Source organism: Tursiops truncatus, chromosome 5, assembly GCF_011762595.2.
Source record: "Tursiops truncatus isolate mTurTru1 chromosome 5, mTurTru1.mat.Y, whole genome shotgun sequence".
NCBI lineage: Eukaryota > Metazoa > Chordata > Mammalia > Artiodactyla > Delphinidae > Tursiops > Tursiops truncatus.
Genome location: NC_047038.1, coordinates 22131440 through 22152620, shown reverse-complemented (window position 1 = coordinate 22152620; position 21181 = coordinate 22131440). Strand labels below are relative to the sequence as shown.

The following is a 21181-nucleotide window of genomic DNA, read 5'->3' as shown; positions in this document are numbered from 1 at the left end:
GCAAGCATCTTGAAGCAATTGATCTTCTGCCAGTTATAAAATGTAAACTTTAGCCAACAAATAGCTAGATTTCATGCACTATCGATATTCAATTACTTTTTCCTGGCTCAATAGAACCCTTCATGGGAACTGAGCACAGACCCTATCTAGGATTAGTGCTTGCCATGAAATGGTGTTTTTCGTGTCAACATTAAGTTGCAATATGAGAACACCTGTGTAAGAATTTGCTTTCTGCAATTTAAAACCTGAAATGTTAAATAACCATTGTTAATGAGAGTAATACACAGGCAGGCCCTTGGTAGTTCATTGGCATTATCATTGGAACAAATATCTATCTTTCTGGAGTGTCCCTTACAAATTTTCCAAGGATAGTGTTGTGGGATCTCTGCATCATTTCTCACATCTCTGTGTTTGGCTGTAGGAGTCTTGTCCATGAGTGATGTATAATATGCTCCACCCTGAAAATCTGCAATTTTATTTTTAAACCAGCACTTGCTAAATCTAAGAGGAACACTGAGTAAAAGAACATAAAAATAATTTTCAAGGGAAAGAGACAAGTGAAAAACACTTCTTTATCTCAACACTGAGAAGGAAAATAAATTTTGGAGTTTTTTGGAATTCTTTGAATTCAAACTAAAGGGAAAGCTTGCCTTCCTTTACCAATATGCTGGCAAAACAATATTTTTTATAGGTTTCCAGAGTTGGAATCTATCAAGTTCAATAGAAGAGGAACAAGGTAGAACCTTTAAGCAGTGTTATTTAGGGTAGTGCATCATGGACTTTTTATTGTGATGCCACACATTGGAAATGAAAATATTTCTATTGCATTTTGGGTGAACAGACAACGTTGCTCCTGGCCAGAGGCTTCTGATATGGGGTCTTGGTCTACCTGGGCCCTGTACAGCTGCCCTGAGGGTTGAAGGAAAAAATCAGTAACTCAACACATTAATGGGCCACAAACCAGCAGCTGGGAAGCAAGGTTGATTGATGCTAATATCTGGCTTTGGTGCATGTCTGTGGTTTCAATTTTCATTTTTCAATTTACATATAGGCACAGGAGTAAATGATGATAAAATCTGAACCCCAATGAGGATGACTTGTGGATGTGGATCAAAAACCAAATTCTATAGAATCAAAATATGAAAGGTTGGAAAACAGCATGCAAAACAGTTTAAGGTCCTTACAGTTCTAAGTGTTGAGAAGTTATCAAAACTTTAAGCAAATCAAGAAATTAGTTAAGCATTTATTATCATCAATTCACAAGGTCATTAACCCTGTAGGATGTCTAAATTGATTGTAACTACTTTTTTTCATTGACAGTAGCCCTGCAAGGAGGAAGAAGGATTAAGTTTAGGCAAATAGGTTAAAAAATTTTCGGGGGCTTCCCTGGTGGCGCAGCGCTTAAGAATCCGCCTGGCAATGCAGCGGACATGGGTTCGAGCCCTGGTCTGGGAAGATCCCACATGCCACGGAGCAACTAAGCCCATGTGCCACAACTACTGAGCCCGTGTGCCTAGAGCCCGTGGTCCACAACAAAAGAAGCCACCACAATGAGAAGCCCGTGCACCGCAACGAAGAGTAGCCCCCACTCGCCGCAACTAGAGAAAGCCGGTGCACAGCAACGAAGACCCAATGCAACGAAAAATAAAAAATAAATTAAAAAAAAAAGTTTTCTGTAAAACTGCTTTAGATCTGTTTTAAATCTTTAGTAAATTTTTAGTTGCAGTGTTGTTTAACATGGTTTGTTCTGAAAGAGATACAGATTTTGAAGCCAGATTTTGACAAAAATTGAGTTTATGTGATTCAGACATTAGTATTAAGAGATCTCGGGACTTCCCTGGTGGCACAGTGGATAAGAGTCCGTGCTCCCAATGCAGGGGGCCCGGGTTCGATCCCTGGTTAGGGAACTAGATCCCACATGCATGCCGCACCTAAGAGTTCACATGCCACAACTAAGGAGCCCGCCTGCCGCAACTAAGACCTGGTACAACAACAACAACAACAACAACAACAAAAACCCACAGAGATCTCTTGGTTGTTCAGTGGATCCCTGGATGCAAAATACAGCTGGTCTCTTTTTCACTTTCTGAGAATGGATGACTTTACACATATTTGGATAAGAATCAGAGTTAGGAATCATTTGTTTGCATGTGTAGAAAACACACTCAAACTGCTTAAACCAAAAAGAAACATCATTGGCTTATATAATTGAAAAGTCCACTGGGAGAAGCAGCTTCAGGCATGGCTTGATCTGCTGGTGTCCACAACCTGACCAGCTTCAGGTTCTTCTCTCTTCAGTTCTTTGCTTGGTTTCTTTGTTAACTTCATTCTAGGCAAGACCTCCCCTTGTGGTCCTAAGATGACGACCAGTTATTGCAGAGACTACATGCTTCCTATCCATAGCTGATAGGAATAAAGCATATTTGTCCCAGAATTCCCAAGAAATCAGACTGGATTAAGTCACACGCTCACCCCTGACCCAATCACTGTGGCCAGAGAAGTGGAATGCACTAATTACTTAGCTAGCTTCAAATTCCTCCCTCGTAATCCCCAAAGTAATGCCAGTGAACTACCTAAATCACCAAATAGGAATTTGTGACTGTTAGAATGGTGAAAATGGAGGCTGAAGACATAATCAGTTACATGAAGAATCTTAGAAATAGAAGGAGACTTTAGAATCTTTAACCAAACTTTCTGATCTAGCCAAATAACCAATTTAGCCAAACAAACTGACCAAACCTCACAAAACATTAATGCAAAAAATAGTCATTTAGTCTCTGCAGGTACCACTTGTGACAGTGAGCCGCCATAGCCTGTGTGACTTTTGAACAGTTCTACTGGGAAAGGCCTTCTTTACATTGAGCATAAATTTGCTTCCCTTTCCTTTGTGCTTTATCCATTGAACCCTGTTTTACCGCTGTGGCCACAAAGAGTAGATTAAATTCTTCTTTCATATTACAGGCTTTCTAATATATATTAAAGTAGTTAAAATAGTCATCCTTAGTCTCTCTTTTCTAGGCTCAACATCCCACATTCTCTCATCTGTTATTGACGTTGAAGGAGTTAAAACACCCTCACTCTTTTGGCTTCTCTTCTTTGTATGAATTCTGGCTAGTCAATTCCATACTCAGACACACAGTTCCATACACTGACATAGAGACTCCCCATGTGGCCATTGGGAAGTGGTTTATTGCATATGTATAAAGATACTGAGGAAAAGAAGAATAAATCTTGTAGAGAGTCACTTTAATAGCAGTCTGTAGAATCAGTCTCAGAACTGATTACCTAAACTGAAATATCCACAGCCAGAATGTGAGCAAAAAGTATGTTTTGGAACATGATTTCTCTAATCTATAACCATTAATATTGGGCTTAATTACTTATTTTGTTGTTGTAGGCTTGACTTTTAATTATTTTAATGTTATGAACTATTAGTATTTTAACAAATAAGTGCCTAGTAATAGATAGTATTTATTAATATATATCGATTTTGTGATTTACTTTATATATATATATTTTTATATTTATATAAAATAGTATATGTATAATATATACTATTTTGTTTTCAAAGATAATTCTTTTTATTTTCCCATAAAAATGAATGAGAAAATATTACATCAACATACTTGGTCAGATTCTATTTGTCATTTGAACTGTGAGTTCTGTCCTAACTGTAAATGTTCTCCAGCAGGGTAACAACTTCCCAGGATCTACAACTTGACACATTTGTAGGGGAAATTGGAGAGACGATCCCCCAGCTGTTCCTTAGGGGCAGGCAGCTTTCTCCCACCTCTTTGTCCATCTCTCACACCCAGAAACACTGAGGAAATTTAGTTACACTTACAACCTAATACCACTAACCAATACTGTTAAGTCCGTGATCTCCCTCTCTTCTCCCTTTCAGGAAATATTTGCCCTGGTATTAACTCTGAAAAGGGCTGGTCCCCATCAGACACAGGAGAAGTAGAAAGGAGTTGAACATTGAGCTAAGGAAAGCCTCTGATGAGGTTTCTGGAACTCCTCCCTCTTCAACCAATCCACCACCAGGTCTTGTAAATCTACTTCTACCTACACCCCAAGCACATTGTCTTTCTTCCAGCTTCACTGCCACCACTAGCTCAAGCATCATCATCAGCTACTTGGGACTCCTGCAATGTTCTCCAAACTTCTCTCTTCCCATCCTCCAGTCCATTTTCCAAGCAGCAGACAGAGGACTTTCAACTGCAAATAGGATCATTCTTCTTTTTACTCAAAACTCTTCAATTTTCACCGCACCCAGGATGAATACAAAATTCTTCACATGGTCTGCAAGGCCTGCCTACATGTCCAAGACTATCTCCCTCCATTCTCTCAGTTACTACATTTCAGATATACTCTTTTTCTTTTAGTTTTGTTAGTGGAATCAGCTCTTTTTCACCTTGGGGTCTTTCCCTATGTTCCCTATGCTGCTTGGAGCACTCCCCATCTCTTTGCCTGGCTAATTCCTACTAACCATTACCTCTCAGCCCAAGGATCATTTACTCTCCATTCTTCCCAAATAGGCTAATTTTGGACCCCACTTTGTATTCTGTAAAAGCATTCTCTACTTTTCTTTCAGAGCACCTATATGTGTCTAGTGGTCCACCCTTACCCTTGGTTTCGCTTTCCTCAGTTTCAATTACCAGTGGCCAACCTCGGTCTGAAAATATTAAATGGAAAATTCCATAACTAAGCAATTCATAAGTTTTAAATTGCACACCACTCTGAGTAGCATGATGAAATCTCACGCTGTCCCAATCCATCCTCCTGCCCCCTATCCCCATCCCCAACCACTGACATCCTCTGCTCCTGACACGTGACCATCGACATCGTCATGGCTCCATGACCCAGGATCACCTGAAGCAGATGACCCTCCTTCTGAGGTACTGTCGGAAGACAAATAGTAGCCTAACACTATGACACAGTGCCTACGTCACTCACCTCACTTCCTCTCATCACGCAGGCATTTTATCATCTCATGTCATCACAAGAAGACAGGTGAATACAGCACAATAAGATATTTAGAGAGAGACCACATTCACATAACTTCTATTACACTATAATTGTTCTGCATTATTGTGAGTTATTGTTATTAATCTCTTACTGTGCCTAATTTATATATTAAATCTTATCATAGGTCAGTATGTATAGGAAAAAACATAGTACCTATAGGGCTCAGTACTATCTATGGTTTCAGGTGTCTACTGGGAGTCTTGGAATGTACCCCCCTTGGATAAGAGGGGGGGCTCTCTGTACCATTTGAGTGTTTGAAGTCCACCTTGACCAGTAGACCAGAGACTGCAGGAGGAGTGGGTTGGCTCACTACTGGATCTCCAGGGTGTGGTCTGACTGACAGGGTTTGAATCCTTGTACCCTCACTTGGCAGCTGTGGGGCTTTGAATACTCAGTCTCAGTTTCTCCAATAGAAAAAATAATATTTTATTACAGGATAACCTTTTTTGTAGGGTTGTTGCAAGGATCAAATCAGAAAACGTAAAGTATTAAATGGAGTGCCTGGCACATAACAGGTGTTCAATTTATATTGGTTATTAGTATATTATCATTGCTTTTAGGATATGTTTACTTATCGAAGGTAAAACTGTATCTGTTTCTTGAATAATTCTAAATAGTCTCTAGAAAAGTTATTGTTATCGAAGTTAGAACAGCACTTTAAAAACGTGTTTTTCACTGATAGCCTCACTGCGTTTCTCCCTAAAAGTTTTTTTTAATTGTCAAATATTTCAATGTAGCCAAGCTAATATATAGTTTAATCTCTGCTTCAGAGGCTGTCTTAGAATATGTTGCATTTATTGATTTGTTATATATGTACATATATATATATGTGTGTGTGTATATATATATATATATATATATATATATATATATATATATATACACTTACTTTCAGATGCTTTGAAAAATAATCCACCATTACTTTTTATCTTTTCCCCTGATATTTGAGTTAAATGTATTTTAAACACAGGACAAACTGGCTGAGCCTCTTGACAAAGACATTTTGTTTTTATAAACTTCAACTTTGAAGAATAAGGATATCTTTTCCTTTTCCTCTCTGTCTGGAAGGAACGGAAAAAGGGATTTTTTTCCTTTTTGATGGGATTTCCACGAGGGGAGCTTTTTATACCTTTAGCAGGGTCTATACAGTGAAAATACTGCTCTGTGTAAAAGGATTATGACTGCGTACAGATTTTTCACTGTCAAGCACCTTTGGGTCAATGTTTATTTGAAATGAGCTACGGCATTTAAAATAGCCCTGAAGAAGCTGCATACTCTCCTTGACAACAACAACAAAGTTTGTATATTAACAGTTGGCTTAACAGTGTCTGGCATAGAGAAATAAAGACGAAAATATACTTCGGCCCTGTAATATTTATAGCATTGCCAGTTTAACCATTGTGCCCTATTTAGGAATATTTTTTGAGTGAGCTTTATATTAATGCCTGAGAACACAGTCATAAATTGGTGGCAGGGAAGCTCATGAAGCAGAATACATGTTTGTGCTGTGCCATGGAGGACGGAGAGGGAACTCACACTGTAAAAATCCCCCTTAATTCTTATACCCACTGACATAGAGGACATTGATAACAATGGGGTTGCCGCTTGGAAATGCTGTGTCATGCTTTACATGCTTTTGTAAGAAACATCGTCTTTATGAGTTTATAAATGAGAAAGGCAAAGATTCCATTTTGTCATTCTGAGTAATGCATTTCCACATATGGCAGCGACTTGTTTATATGGCTTTCCCACTGTTAGAGAGTGAGCTACTCCAGATAATGCACATATTCCAGATATCTGGAAGCTCAGCTAAGAGGCATCATCACTTTACACTTTGAATCTTTCTAACTTTCATATAATCTTTGCTCTAAAAGCTAAGAACTAAAAATAATTGCCATTGTACAATAAATCTGTTAGAAGTTTACATATCCTCTCTTGATTTACTTAATAGAGTCATGCCTGTTGCAACAGCCTCGTTGGAGACTCCATGTTCTCACATGAGCATCAGTTTCCAAATTGTATTGTGTTAAAATTTGTGAACACGTTGGCATTTATACCAAAGAATGCTAGACTGCCACGTACAAAGCCTTTTTAGTTTCTCCTCTTTCACTTTTTAGCTTTCGGTGCCCTGTCAGCGTGTGTGAGTGTATCTCTAGTTCCATCGCCACTCCCTTGTTTGTTTCTAATTGTCTGTGGATTAGAAAACATTATTAGAATGATTTCCAAAATAATAGTAAATTGGCTTTAAGTGATTACTGAAAAAACTGTCCTATGACTCAAGCATGAGAGCTTACATTTTTTCATTTATTCAACAAATGTAAGTTGAATGCCTCCTCTGTGCATGTTATTGGACTGAGGGCAGCTTCTGTTCATTCCCAGTCACCAGCTTCATTCAGGACACTATCAGTCTTTTCCTATATTGCTTCAAAACCTACTATCTGGTCTCTGCCCCCACAAAGCAGCTAGAAGGATTAAACAGAGTAAATCCTGTTACTTACCTGATGTAAATACTTAAGATTTCTGGTTGCCTTCCAGATGAACACTCTGAGTGAATCTGCACTTCTACTCTCATTGCAGCTTGGTCACACCTGGCCATTTATATATTCTTTTCTCCCTGCATGAAATGTATTCCCCATGTATTCACCTTACTAATTCTGTCCTTCCTCAGGGAAGCTTTTCTGGTCCCCTTGACTAGAATAAGGTAACCTTTGTATGCGCCAATCTCAATGACTATAGCTGTAGGATTTAAATCTTTAGAGATGACTGAGCGACAACATAGAGAGGTTAATGCCTTTGAAAGAAGATCTTTATTCCTTACACTTTCAGAGAGGAGGGGACGTATTGTGCCATGCAGGGCCACATGGGGAAGCACCAGTGTCAATCAGGATGTAGAAAGGAATGAGGGGAAAGCATAGGGCACAGTCTTTATTGTGTTTTCCATGGGAAGGCAAAGCAGGGCGGGAAAACAGTTTAGGGTTGGCTAGTTTGAATAATTCCAGCAGGCTTTGGGGCATAAGGGCGGTCCTAGTTGTCTGGCACCTGGACCTGCATTGATTTAGGGCACGGGAAGTATTGGCTTGGTGGGTGAGAGTTAGATAACAAAGATGGTTGGGGGTATAGAGTCAGGATTGGTTTATTTGCATATGAAAGGAGTGCCCTCAGGCATGTTGTTTATCATTTTAGGAATTAACTAGCTCTGGGAGGGGCAATGTCTCTCCAGCCAGAAATCCTTCCCACTCCACCAAGATGTCAAAATATCATAAAATATAGACAATAAAAAACATGATTAATACACTACCCTGTCACCTACTGTGGGATGGTACATATCTCACTGTGTTGCTTACATCTCCCAAACTTGCTAAATTGTAGGCTTCTTGAGAGCAGAGATCTTGTCTGTCTTGTTCACTACTGTAGCCCCATTGCCCAGGGTAGTGTCTCTTGCTTGGCAGATGCTCAGTAAATATTAGTGGAATGAAAAAAAAAATGAATGGACACCTTTCTATCTGGCATATGTGGTTAGTGTTTCACCTGGAAAGCATAGCATTTTTTTCCAGATACAGATTTTGTTATACCAATCAACTAAGTAAGAAATATTTTTATTTGGTTTAAATGTGAGGGTCTTACTTCTGTCATAACTCTTATTTCACTTGTCACTGTTCATTTATTGTCCATACTTCTGGAGCTCAAAGAGGTTGGGTTCCTTGTTCCCCACATGTAGGAAACCCCAGCATTTAGCAGTGTCTCCATTAAAATCACTCAATTGTGCTTCAGCAATTAAAAGTATTTTACTTCCTACATTGTTGTTTTCACATAGAAAATCCATTAAATGCTCTGAAACAGAAAATAAATAATAAATGTGAGGCTTGTTTTTTTTTCCTTTCCAGCTCAGTAAAGTTTAATTTGGCTCCGCATAATGCGTATGATTTACAACTCTATAAAGAGACCAACACATCTCTCTGTTCCTTGCGTTAGCCAGTGGTTCTTTACCAGGGGCAATTTTGCCCTGTGGGGGGACATTCCGCAATGTCTGGAGACATTTTTGGTTCTCACAGCTGGCATCTAGCTGGTAGAGTCCAGGGATGTTGCTATATATCCTATAATACACAGAACAGTCCCCTGCAACAGACAGTTATTCAATCTAAAATGTCAATAGTGCTGACATTGAAAAACCTTCTGTTAGAGGGTGATGTGTTTGACCGGTTTACCTAAAAACACCTCACACATCCAACCATGTTCCCCGACTTCTCCACGAAGCAATACAAGCTAAGTAGCTGATATCTTAGAGGTAAAGACAGCAGGCCTGAGGGGAAAAGTAATTTTTAGAGGAGGACACATGGCAAGCTTGCAAGAGAGGGGTTCAGTATTTCAGCAGACACCATGAAAGGAAATCTAAGTGGATTGATACATAGCATGGTGACACTGAGGTCTGGGCTTAAAATGAACACTGAAATTATAGGCTTTTTAACTGAGAGTTAAAAGGTATGACTTTAAGTTAACGTAAGTCATGTGGGGGGAAAGGAACAATCATATAGAGCTTGTAATTCCAAAATTGCTCTCTTTAAAACTGGAGTTGTCTTCTTAAGCTTAACATGCTGCCATTGATCAAAGCAATGCTGTCACATCTTTTTGGGATGGTCTTCAGGGCTTGTGTCATGCTCTTTTGAATAACATCAGAAGTTGCAAGCATTGCCCTTTTAGGCAGGAATTTGCTTTGGGGGGAAAAATATCAAGTTATTTGAACCTATATATGATGAATAAGGAAAATCATCCTTGCTCCTAATACCATGTTCATAAAAATTGAGGACAGGCTATAAACTACATGAATCTGACTTTAAAGGCAATTCTAAAAAGGAGTTTTAGAAATGTCTTGAGCTAAGTCATTGTCATTGGAGTATAACCTCTCAGGATGACCATTTTCAGGAGAAATGCTCATATTGAGGTATCAGTGTTAGCAAAACATTACTTGATGTTCATATTGATTTCAGTGCCACAAATATATGTGGAAATAATGCCAGGTTTGCACACAACCAAATTTCTGTCAGCATGAGAATGTTTAGGACAGGTCTTATAGTGCTTTTTATATGTAAAAGTTTAAATTTTTTCTTTTCCCCAGTTTTATTGAGATATAATTGACATATATAATTGTATTCATTTAAAGTGTACAAGATAATGATTTGATATATGTGTATATTGCAAATGATCACCACAGTAAGTTTAGTTAACATCCATCACCTCACATAGTTACAACTCTTTTTCCTTGTGATGAGAACTTTTAAGATCTACTCTTCTAGCACTTTTAAATATACAATATGGGGACTTCCCTGGTGGCACAGTGATTAAGAATCTGCCTGCCAATGCAGGGGACACGGGTTCGAGCCCTGGTCCGGGAAGATCCCACATGCCATGGAGCAACTAAGCCCGTGAGCCACAGCTACTGAGCCTGCGCTCTAGAGCCCACGTGCCATAACTACTGAGCCTGCATGCCACAACTACTGAAGTCTGCATGCCTAGAGCCCGTGCTCCGCAACAAGAGAAGCCACTGCAATGAGAAGCCCGCGCACTGCAACAAAGAGTAGCCCCTGCTCGCCGCAACTAGAGAAAGCCCATGTGCATCAACGAAGACCCACCGCAGCCAAAAATAAAATAAAATAAAATACTAATAAATAATAAATAAATAAATAATTTAAATATATATATATATATATATATACACAATATGGTGTTGTTAACTATAGTCACCATACTGTACATTACATCCCCAGAACTTATTAATCTTATAACTGAAAGTTTGTACTTCAGTACACATCATCCATTTTCTGCACCCAACCCCCCACCTCTAACAACCACCAATCTGTTCTCTGTTAAAGTTTAATTTTTAAGTTGTGATACCACACATACTTCAAAATCTGGGAATTTCTACTTTAGGCAAGGAGGTATTTAAGCTTTTTCCTCAGATGTCAACTTTACTTTGGCCACATAGACCTAATTTAGGATGCCTTTTCAACATCAAATCAAGTGCGTGTCTAGTGTACTTGAGATAAGTTAGTGTTATAGAAGAAGAATTGATAAAACTACAAGTCTACTCCTAGTAGAGTAGCAATGCATCACAGTTTGCCAGGGAGAGACCTGATTTTAAAATGGGAAGTCCTGCTTCCTGGGAAACCCCTTAGTCCTAGGCAAATCGAGATGGTTATCAAATTCCCAGTCACTTAGCTAACTCCTCTGTTCTTTTTGGACTATCTACAGTGAAAACAAAACAGTGTCTTCCCATAATAAATAAAGGAAAAGGACATACCCCTATTGGGAGTAGCATAGCAACTCAAGTCAAACAGCAACATATGTTAGCTGAAAGTAGGCTGAGCTAATGGCTAACTTTTATGCTGATTCAAACTGAAGTCAGAAGTTCTATTTCATGGCAATGCTGCAGGCCATGTTTTACCAGCCAATAACAAGAACAACAGCAATAACAAAAAATAAAATAAATTTTACGTTTCAACCATCATGCTTATCATATTTGTTTTGGTTTTTAGGAGAGCTATTTTGACAACTAATGTCCTTGGGGAAGGAAATAATAGGTTACTTAGTTCTTCAATGGCTTTGTACAGTGGATCTAGCAATTATATACAATGCTTAAAAAATGAATTATGGTGGAGTTTAGCTGAAAGTTAACATTAAAAATATACATCATTGAGGGGGCATTTAGGGTTATGCAGATAGGAAAGCAGATGTTGAGGCAGTGAAGCACTGGGGTCCGGAAGAGCTGTGTTGGCATCCTGCCTTAACTGGTGTACGACTTTGAACTAGTTGTTGGCCTCTCTAAACCTCAGTTCCTTCATGAAACAAACAGGCACAATTATGGTACTTATCTCCTGGAACTGCTGTTTATTAAATGATAATGAATGTACAATACTTAATACTGTGCCCAGCATGTAGTAAGCATGAAATAAATGTAAACCATTATCATCTGCACCTGCCAAAAGTTTCTGTAATAGTATATTCCGACTGTATTTAAGAGTCATGTTATTTCTTTAATTTCTTATTTCCTATCCATTACTCTTTGTAGAAGGATCTTGTTTAAGAAATATACAAAGAACACAAAGAATTCTGATAAAAGATGTTTTGCTATGTATCATTCTAGGTTCCAAAGATCAATATAGTGTTACTCTAAGAGAATATTGATAGGAAAAAATCACCCATGACACAAAACCCTTGGCTGTCCCAAATCAGGATAAGTTAAAGAAAGAAAAAAAGAAATTCTAAAAACTAAAACCAAACAATTAGAAGAAAAAAAAAGAGTCAATAAGTATTAGCTCCAGATTTGAACTACTAGTGTATCGTGCAAGCAACTTTATGTATACCTTAGGCGAGAGCCATTGAGACATCTTACTTGGGACAAGAAAGCAAGGTGTGTATTAAGATAAAGATGTTAGAAACCAAGTAATAACAACCCAAGATAGTTGCTACACAGGTTTTAAAAAGGAAGATAACGTGCCCCAAATTGTCCTGTATAATTATCTCCAAAGTTCCATAACATGATGACTTCAAAACTAGTGTGTTACATATATGTAATTGAAATAGTCAACAATTTGTCCCTCAAAAGTTTCTCTTACGGCTGTTTTGAAAGCAGATGTTGACTGAATAGTTTAATACTGTTTAAAACCATTATCAGGAAAATACCTGGAAAAAGCAAGATATGACTTTGAAGGTTTAGAAAGAAAGGTAAGACATGAGGCAAAACCAGCACTTTCTTGCCAAATGAGGGCTCAAGATGTGCTGTTTGGTGAGCTCCAGTGCTATTTGGAATACAGCTGACAGATGATTAGGAGAGGTCACTGACTATCTCATTTTTTCTGTGACCCAGTTTTAGAAATCTGCCACCCAGAAAGAAGAGAACAGCTCTCAAAGGATTCCACACTCTGGCAATCAGACCCCGGGTTAGCCTCTGCTTTCCTACGTGAGCCTCCACATCATCTGCTCACTCTCTGTTGCATTCTAACCGTAAATTTAAGGCAGTAACTGGTTATTCTTTTTATGTTCTTTAAATTTTATTTGAATGGGTACAGTGCATTTTCTGTCTTCATTAATATTGTTGGAGACTGTAAAATCCTGAAAAGTTACACTAAGGTATGTTAGTCTCCTTATAATTTCCTCTAACATTTCAAATTCATCATAAAATAATTGAGCATGTTCTCTTTGCTAAATGTCTTATGTAAAGTGCTGAGAGAGTGCCATGGGTATTTTAAGAATGAAATCAATAAAAGGTTTTCTATTTTTCTGTAAAAATCAGTATGGTTAGAAGAAATACATTTAGGCTAGGACTTTTGGGTCAAGCACTTAGAGTTGACCAATTTTTTACTGAATTGATTAGTTGTCTTACTCTTGTGAAGTTACAGCTAAAATTTTTAACCAAACACTCTTCTTAATCTCTCTGTTCTATCAAGATGAGGTGTTTTTTTTTGCTGGTGTTTCAGGTTTTATAACAGATCACATTTTTACTTGGCTTCAAATCAGTTTAATTCGTCTTTAGGCAGACTGACTGAATTCTATGAACTTCAGAGTCTCTGGTGATAAACTTCTCTGTCATCTCTGTATTATCTCTTTTACAGCCAGATGGGGAAAATGGTTTACATCAGGCACAATGTATATTTGAACAATAAGGTCACAAGCAGAGATGTATTATCTTTTATGGGCAGTGAGACATGTAACGTGTTACAGCCTTCCCCTTTAAGCTACATAGCAAATGGGACACAGCACTTTGTTTTTATGCCTGGATTCCCATACGATATTATTTTCTAAGCATGTTCATGTTAACAACCTGAGCCTATTTAAAGCAGCATTTCCTCTTAAAGTGTAGAGGAGGAGGATGACCTTCATTCCAGTCCTCTTAAGTTTGATTAAAGCCACCCGAAATAAGTTTATTGCCTCAAACTCTACTCTCAATCCTCTACTCTTATCTACTCTTAGGTTCTCTTCCTCTCTCTGTATGGGAGGAATCAGCATTCTATTAAAAGGCCTGGCCCAGAAGGAGGAATCATCACACTTCTGATTTTGGATCTATTCCCTTGTTAAAAGACAATTTTGAACTATGTGGAAAAGTAAAACAATTTAAGGGAATGGAACAGTTTAATTCTAGCATGTGGAATATGTTTTAAGTTCTGGTAGGAAGTGCTTCCATAGCACATATTTTTTTTTTTTTAAAGAAGGACAGTGTAGCTTAGGAATTGGCATGATTTAAATAATAATGAGAGACAACATATAATTATCACCATAACCTAACTTGCTTTTTCTTTAATGTCACCCTAGTTTTGGGGATCTGATTACGTTTGGCATTTCCAGCAAAACATAAATAATTTTAAATGTCTATAATAGTCCAAAAGAATACTTCTTTGGCTAATTAACTCTGGAAGCAAAAGAAAATAAAATAAAACAACAAAAATAAACAACAGAAAAAAACTTCTTCTTTTCCCTCTGTAGAATTGTTTAAAGAGAGGTTCAAAGTGTTTGGTTTAGAGCTCTGTTTCACTTAATATTTCCAACGGTGGTTTATGAAAGATGGAATTCTTGAAGTTCATTAATGGCACTAATATGGTCCAGATTGTTAAGATCTTGATTCATAGGAACAAAATTAAGAACAAATTAATCAAATACAGGATAAAAATCAGCAGTAGGATTAAAAAGCAAATTTTCTTAAGGAAGAAAAGTAGCAGCTGGGACACACGATGCTCAGGAACCATGTTTTACCATGGCTGAGTGGTTCTCAAACTCAAGAGTGGATCACGGTAATAACCTGGGGGCTTGTTAAACCAAAGATCACTGTCTCCCACTCCACACATTTCTGATTCAGTAGGTCTGGGGTAAGGTCCAATAATTTGCATTTCTAGTAAGTTCTAAGGTCCAGGAACCACAGTTTGAGAACTACGATTCTACCAAAACAGGCCCTCCTGCGGTCAGGTCACAGCGTAAACTGAGCACTCTCCTGCCCCGGGTAACGTCCCTCTGCTGCCCCAAAATGAAAAGGGGGGATTTTCTCCTTTAAATACCACATTCCCGGAATCATGATCATTGCTCACTTTCTCCACCACATTTGTTCCCTAATTGTACATGGGACATTCATATAAATATACAAGTTTTTATTACAGTGTGAAAGGATTGATGTATTATATGTCAATTTACAATGAAGGTAAATTACAAACACACCATGTCATGTTACTTGGTTAACTTGTCACAGGCTTAAAGTATTGAATAAGCACTTAGACTTGCTTCTCTCTGGTTAGCAGTAAAGGATCTTTCTAGGTCTAACCCACTGGAGAGTTTTAAAATAACAAAGCCTGGGTCCCATTCCAGATGAATTACATAAAAATCTCAGAATGGGGACCTGGTAATTAAATCCCTTTCAGGTAGTTCTAGTGAGTAGCCAGGGTTAAGAACCATTGGTAACTCTAACCATGTATTCTCACTGGTTATCAGTGAAGTGAGATCGCCCCCATGGGGGTAAAAATTAGTTCTCTAGGGGCAAAAAAATACCTTAGCTGTTATACTGGTTTGTGGGCCTCCAGAGGACCACAGCACGTACACATGTGTGTAGTATATCTGTAGCATTAGCATTTCATGGGTTGGGGACAATTAGGAAAAAAGACTCCCTTAGAAAATGATCATGAAAAAAGGTTGAGAAATACTACCCTAACCCTGGTAGACTGCTGTTAGTTTTCAATACTTCAACTTCCCTCTAAAATGGAACACAAATCTTTTTGGGTGCTCTTATAGATATTGGTAGGGAAAAATAGCATTTAAAAATTCTACTGGGCTTCCCTGGTGGTGCAGTGGTTGAGAGTCTGCCTGCCGATGCAGGGGACACGGGTTCGTGTCCCGGTCCGGGAATATCCCACATGCCGTGGAGCGGCTAGGCCCGTGAGCCATGGCCGCTGAGCCTGTGCGTCCGGAGCCTGTGCTCCGCTACGGGAGAGGCCACAGCAGTGAGAGGCCCGCGTACCGAAAAATAAATAAATAAATAAATTCTACTACATGTTGATCACCTAGCTAGGTGCTTTTACATATAGTATCGAGTAATGCTATCCTGCATTTTTCCTCTAGAATGTACATAAAAATTATAATTAGTTTTGTTTCATTCTGGCTTCATAATATTTATATTGAAAATAACTCCTGTCTTCATGAAGCTTACAGAAAAATTCCATTTGAATCTGTAAGGCAACCAGGTGGCTTCAAATTGCTTTCACTCTAAACCACTATCAAATGCATGTAATGAAGTTCAGAAAACAACATTCCATTAAAAGAAATCACAATAGAAAACAACCTCCATATCCTTGTCTCAATAGTATATTATTTATCTAAAGAATCATAGAAAATTATTATTTCATTAATTTATGGTAATACAGCTTTACAGTATAACTTAAGACTTGAATATATAGTATATTTGTAGTATAACTTTGCTACAAAAAGCCAAGTATATTAAAATATATATATGGTTGCATGTATTCTTTTGCTATTTGCAAGGGTATGGATTTGTTTTAAATGTATTCAGGATCTTGTTTATATTCAGATATGGTAAGGCCAAAAGATTGGGAGATAATTGCCATTGAAAAGATACAGTTGATCCTTGAACAAAGTGGGAGTTAGGGGCTCCAACCCTCCTTGCATTTGGAAATCACACATAACTTACAGTCAGCCCTCTGTATCCACGGTTCCTCATCCTTGGATTCAACCAACCATGGATCCTGGAGTATTGTTGTATTTACTGTTGGAAAGAATTCTCATATATGTGAACCCACACAGTGTTGTTGAAGGGTCAACTGTAGTTTGTCACTCACAGTTCCCAAGGGGAGGGGACATGCCATACCATGAAGGGCCACATGGGGAACAACCGGGGTTGGTCAGGAGGAGGGGCAAGAGGGAGACCTTGGGCAAAGCCTTTACGGTGCTTTCCAGGGAGGGAATGGGCAAGGCCAGGTGAGCAGGTTTAGGATTGGATAGTCTGGATGATCTTGGAGGGCTCTGGATTATCAAGGTGGCCCCTCGCTGTCTGGTATCTGGTCCTGAGCTGATTAGGGCAGAGGAGTGCTGCCTCCTGGAGCGCTGAACAGAGGAGGCAGTGGGGGTGTGCGCTCAGAATCGGTTGCTCTGCATCAACATTGTGCTCAAAGGCAAAGCACGTTGTTCACTATCTCTAGGAATTAGCTAACTTGGGAGAGGCAGTCCCTCTCTAGTCCGTGAGGTCCCCGATGTTAGAGTATCAAGAATATAGAAGATAAGAAGATACAGTTAATGTAGTTAAATATAGTTAATACAGGGTTGTGTCCCAGAAAGTCAGAACCATAAACTAAATCAGCTGTGGAAAAGGAGAAAGATATTCAAGTGTGCAAATAATGTAAGGTCCATTTCTGGACTTTACAAATGGACTCTGAAGGTCCATTTCTACACAAGTACGTAGAAAGTTTTACCCAAGTATAAAGTTATTCAAGGCTTCATGCTATTGCATAGATAAATCTAGAAAAATCACTAGTCCTAAACAGTGAGATATGTTGGGAGGGAGCTGGGGGAGGGAGGATTTGACTGACATTATGGCCTAATTAATTCTGTCCCCTGTCTTCTTTCTCTATGTACTTGGTTTGTGCAGAGACAGAATATAAGGATGGAAGTTCAGAGCAGACACTTTCTATTACCAGACAGGACCAGTACATAAAGAGATAGCAAGTTTGTTGCGGCGCAAGTGTGAAAATATATAGCTTCCAAATAGGACCAGGAGTTTTATTACTGCTGTTATGTTATTTTTACTGTTCAACAAAAAGAAGGCAACATTGTATCCTGAAAAGAAACTAAAGTGTACAGAAAAGTGGGCCAGGGCTGGAATTCTAACTCAGCTGTTTACTGTGTAATCTTGGGCTATATATGTTACTTCTCCAAACATAAGTTTTTTCATCATAAAATGCAAATTATATCTAGTCTTGAGATTGGAAACAATTAAGAAGCAAAACATAGGAAACAGATGAAGATTTAAATATAAAAACTTTTAAAAACTAAATTAAACTGAATTTGAGGATGTGGCCAAGAGATTGGAAACAATTAAGAAGCAAAACATAGGAAACAGATGAAGATTTAAATATAAAAACTTTTAAAAACTAAATTAAGGGCTTCCCTGGTGGCGCAGTGGTTGAGAGTCCGCCTGCCAATGCAGGGGACACGGGTTCATGCCCCGGTCCGGGAAGATCCCACCTGCCGCGGAGCGGCTGGGTCCATGAGCCATGGCCGCTAAGCCTGCACGTCCGTAGCCTGTGCTCCGCAACGGGAGAGGCCACAACAGTGAGAGGCCCGCGTACTGCAAAAAAAAAAAAAAAAAAAAACTAAACTAAATTAAGCTGAATTTGAGGATGTGGCCAAGGTGGATAGACATAATGAGCTTTTTTTTTTTTTTTTTTTTTTTTTTTTTCCGGCCGTGCCTTGCGGCTTGTGGGATCTTGGTTGCCTGACCAGGGATTGAACCAGGGCCCTGGCAGTGAAAGTGCAGAGCAGTCCTAACCACTGGACCGCCAGGGAATTCCCAGCCACTCTTCTAAACTTATCACATGATCTAGCTGAGAACAGATCCTGGTTAAGGTGTCTCCTGAGCTGGGAAGAGCAAGAGGAGGTATGACTTGAGCTGGGCTTGCCCAGTCCCTGCTCCCAGTCTCAACCACCAGGCAAGGCCCTCTTCCTCCTCCTCCAAGAGTGAGTGAAGAGTGGTAAAGAGGAGACAATAGGTCCCCACCTCCCCACCCTGGAAAAATTAGAAGTGGGGGCAGAAATCTCCCTATACCACTTTGAAGATGATTATGAAGATAGACTACAGATAAGATATGCAAGATGCCTAACCAGAGCAATAGGCATTTTCAGTAGAGATAAATTCACCAAGACTTCATTTATCATATATAGTTTATTCCTTCTTCTGGTATTGAATTTAGTGAAATAGCTCTCTTTTTTTCTCTTATATAATATTCAACACTAAACTTTTTATTTATGAGAAAAGGGGATATTCTGTCTGAATCCGAGTTACTTGTAATTATGTATTCTGAATTAACTCATTGATTTTACATATAATTCTCAAATTCCATTCCAGTAAGAGTGTAGATTGGTAAAAAAAAAAATGCCAGAAATAATGTAATAGCAATCTGTAAACACAAGTATTAAATCTTACTATTCAGTTGTTTTGTTGGTATTTTAGTTGATCACATTGAATGGTAGGTATTTAATTCATCTTTCCAGATAGAACAATTAGGCACCTTCTCATTATTACACATACAAGTCAACAAAGGAGAATTTGGTAGCTTTCAACAATGATACTAACATATACTATTTATGAAGTGTTTTATAAAGTTTCAGGCACTGTGCCAGGTGCTTTATAAAGCTTTATTTCTAGTCCTACAACAACCCTGGAAGGAATTATTATTATGCCAATTTTATAGAAGAGAAAACTGAAGTTCAGAGACGTTGAGTAATTTTCAAAGTTGTAGATACAGATTGAAACTAGCAGAGTCAGAATTCTAACGCAGAACCCTGCAAAGCCTACATTTTTTCCTTTAAATAAGTCCTTCTGCCTCCCCCCACCCCAAGAACCTAAGGTGAAAAGAAAGAAAACAAGGTTGTAGTTCCATTAGCATAACTAATAAGTGACCTTGGCACTTCATTTAACGGAAGTTTTGTAATAAGGGGTAGGAAGACAACCCTTTTTTAACCCTCACATATGAGTTTAAACACATGATTCATTTTGAGCTAAAATGTTTAGCTGATTCATCCAAACTATGTTGAAGGTTCAGAGAAAATGATAAAAGTTCTCCTGCATTTATTATAATTTGAAGCTTTTAATGGGCATACCATTGTTTCTAAAGTTCACCAATACCCTGTACTTCTCCTTTCATAGGATTCATCACATTGGGACAGGATAGGTGCTCATTATTCATTGATTATTTGAATGCACTAATTAATGACTAAAGGCATAGGGGTCTCAGAAGTGGTGTTAGAGGGTATTAACTTCAGGCAAGAACAGGAGAGATTCTGCAGGACCCAACCTTTCTCCAACTATAGCCATTCCTTTTGAAAATCAAAAATTGCTCATAATTGTGCACACCATGAAGCTTTGAACACTTTGTGCCATGTATAATACCTATTGTTGTATTTTCATAATTTTCATGTGTAACTGCAGAACCACCCTGCTTATTATAGACTCCTAGGAATTAATATAGACTGCCAAAGATCACCAAAGTGAAGACCATAAGCCAGCGTGAAATTGAGTATTGATGAGCTCCATGGAGAATCAGAGGTACTGATCTCTCTTGGAATCCTCTCCAGTGAATTTTTCTCCCCAACAAAACTGAACTCCTCTGGGCTTGGTGAAGAATGCATTAGAATGCAGAAAGGTGGAGCAGATCCTGTGTCCCCTTCACCCCTCCCAGAAGGCCAGGATTCCTGCTCAGGTCCTTGTCCATCTCCCCTCTCCTGACACATGGCCCATATCTGTCTACATGGTGTCTATAGCTTTCTCCTCAGATTCTGCCTGTAACTTCTCCTTAGCATCACCAATTATGTATGCTCTTCTCATATAGGTTTTACTGTGTTATGTTATAAAATCACGTTTTTATTTCAGTGTTTTAAAAGATTTAAGTACATAAGTTTTCATGTAATCATATTTTACCATCTGTACACATCTTTAAAACAAAAGAAGGTGTTTTAAAAAAAAGGCAATTTGGCTACAGATGTGCCTTAAATGTCTTCATCATTTAAGTGTTTTTTTTTTTTCCCCATTTCTCTCTCTCTCTCTTGTTTTTAACTTCAGGAAGATTATTCATGGGGAAAGTCCTAGATTCTATTTCCAAACCGAACACAAATTGTAATACAAAGCATCCTTTTATATAGACTCATTGCCATTTAGGGAATATTTATGTCTCAAATGGGAAAGGATGTTCAACTAAAAATGGGCATTTCTATTCTGGTCAAAGTCTTAACTGAAATTAAGTCTGCTGCCCATCTCTCTGTCTTACAAGAACACTCATGTTAAGTCAGGAAAAGAATGAGAAGCTGAAGGAACTCTAGGCATAATTCAGGCACAAAACTGAGCTAGAGAGAAACATATATATATTCTTGAAATAGATGGTATTTCCACACT

At 38.4% G+C, this 21181-nt stretch overlaps 2 protein-coding genes across 7 annotated transcripts in view; one reads left to right on the top strand and one right to left on the bottom strand.

Annotated features, from left to right (window-relative positions):
* The window catches only part of LOC109548757 (uncharacterized), a 304090-nt gene that overhangs the window by 68120 nt on the left and 214789 nt on the right, over positions 1–21181 (bottom strand). The gene's annotated exons all lie outside the window — the stretch shown is intronic.
* Positions 1–21181, top strand: part of SYNPO2 (synaptopodin 2) — a 172229-nt gene that overhangs the window by 40903 nt on the left and 110145 nt on the right. The window lies entirely within an intron of this gene.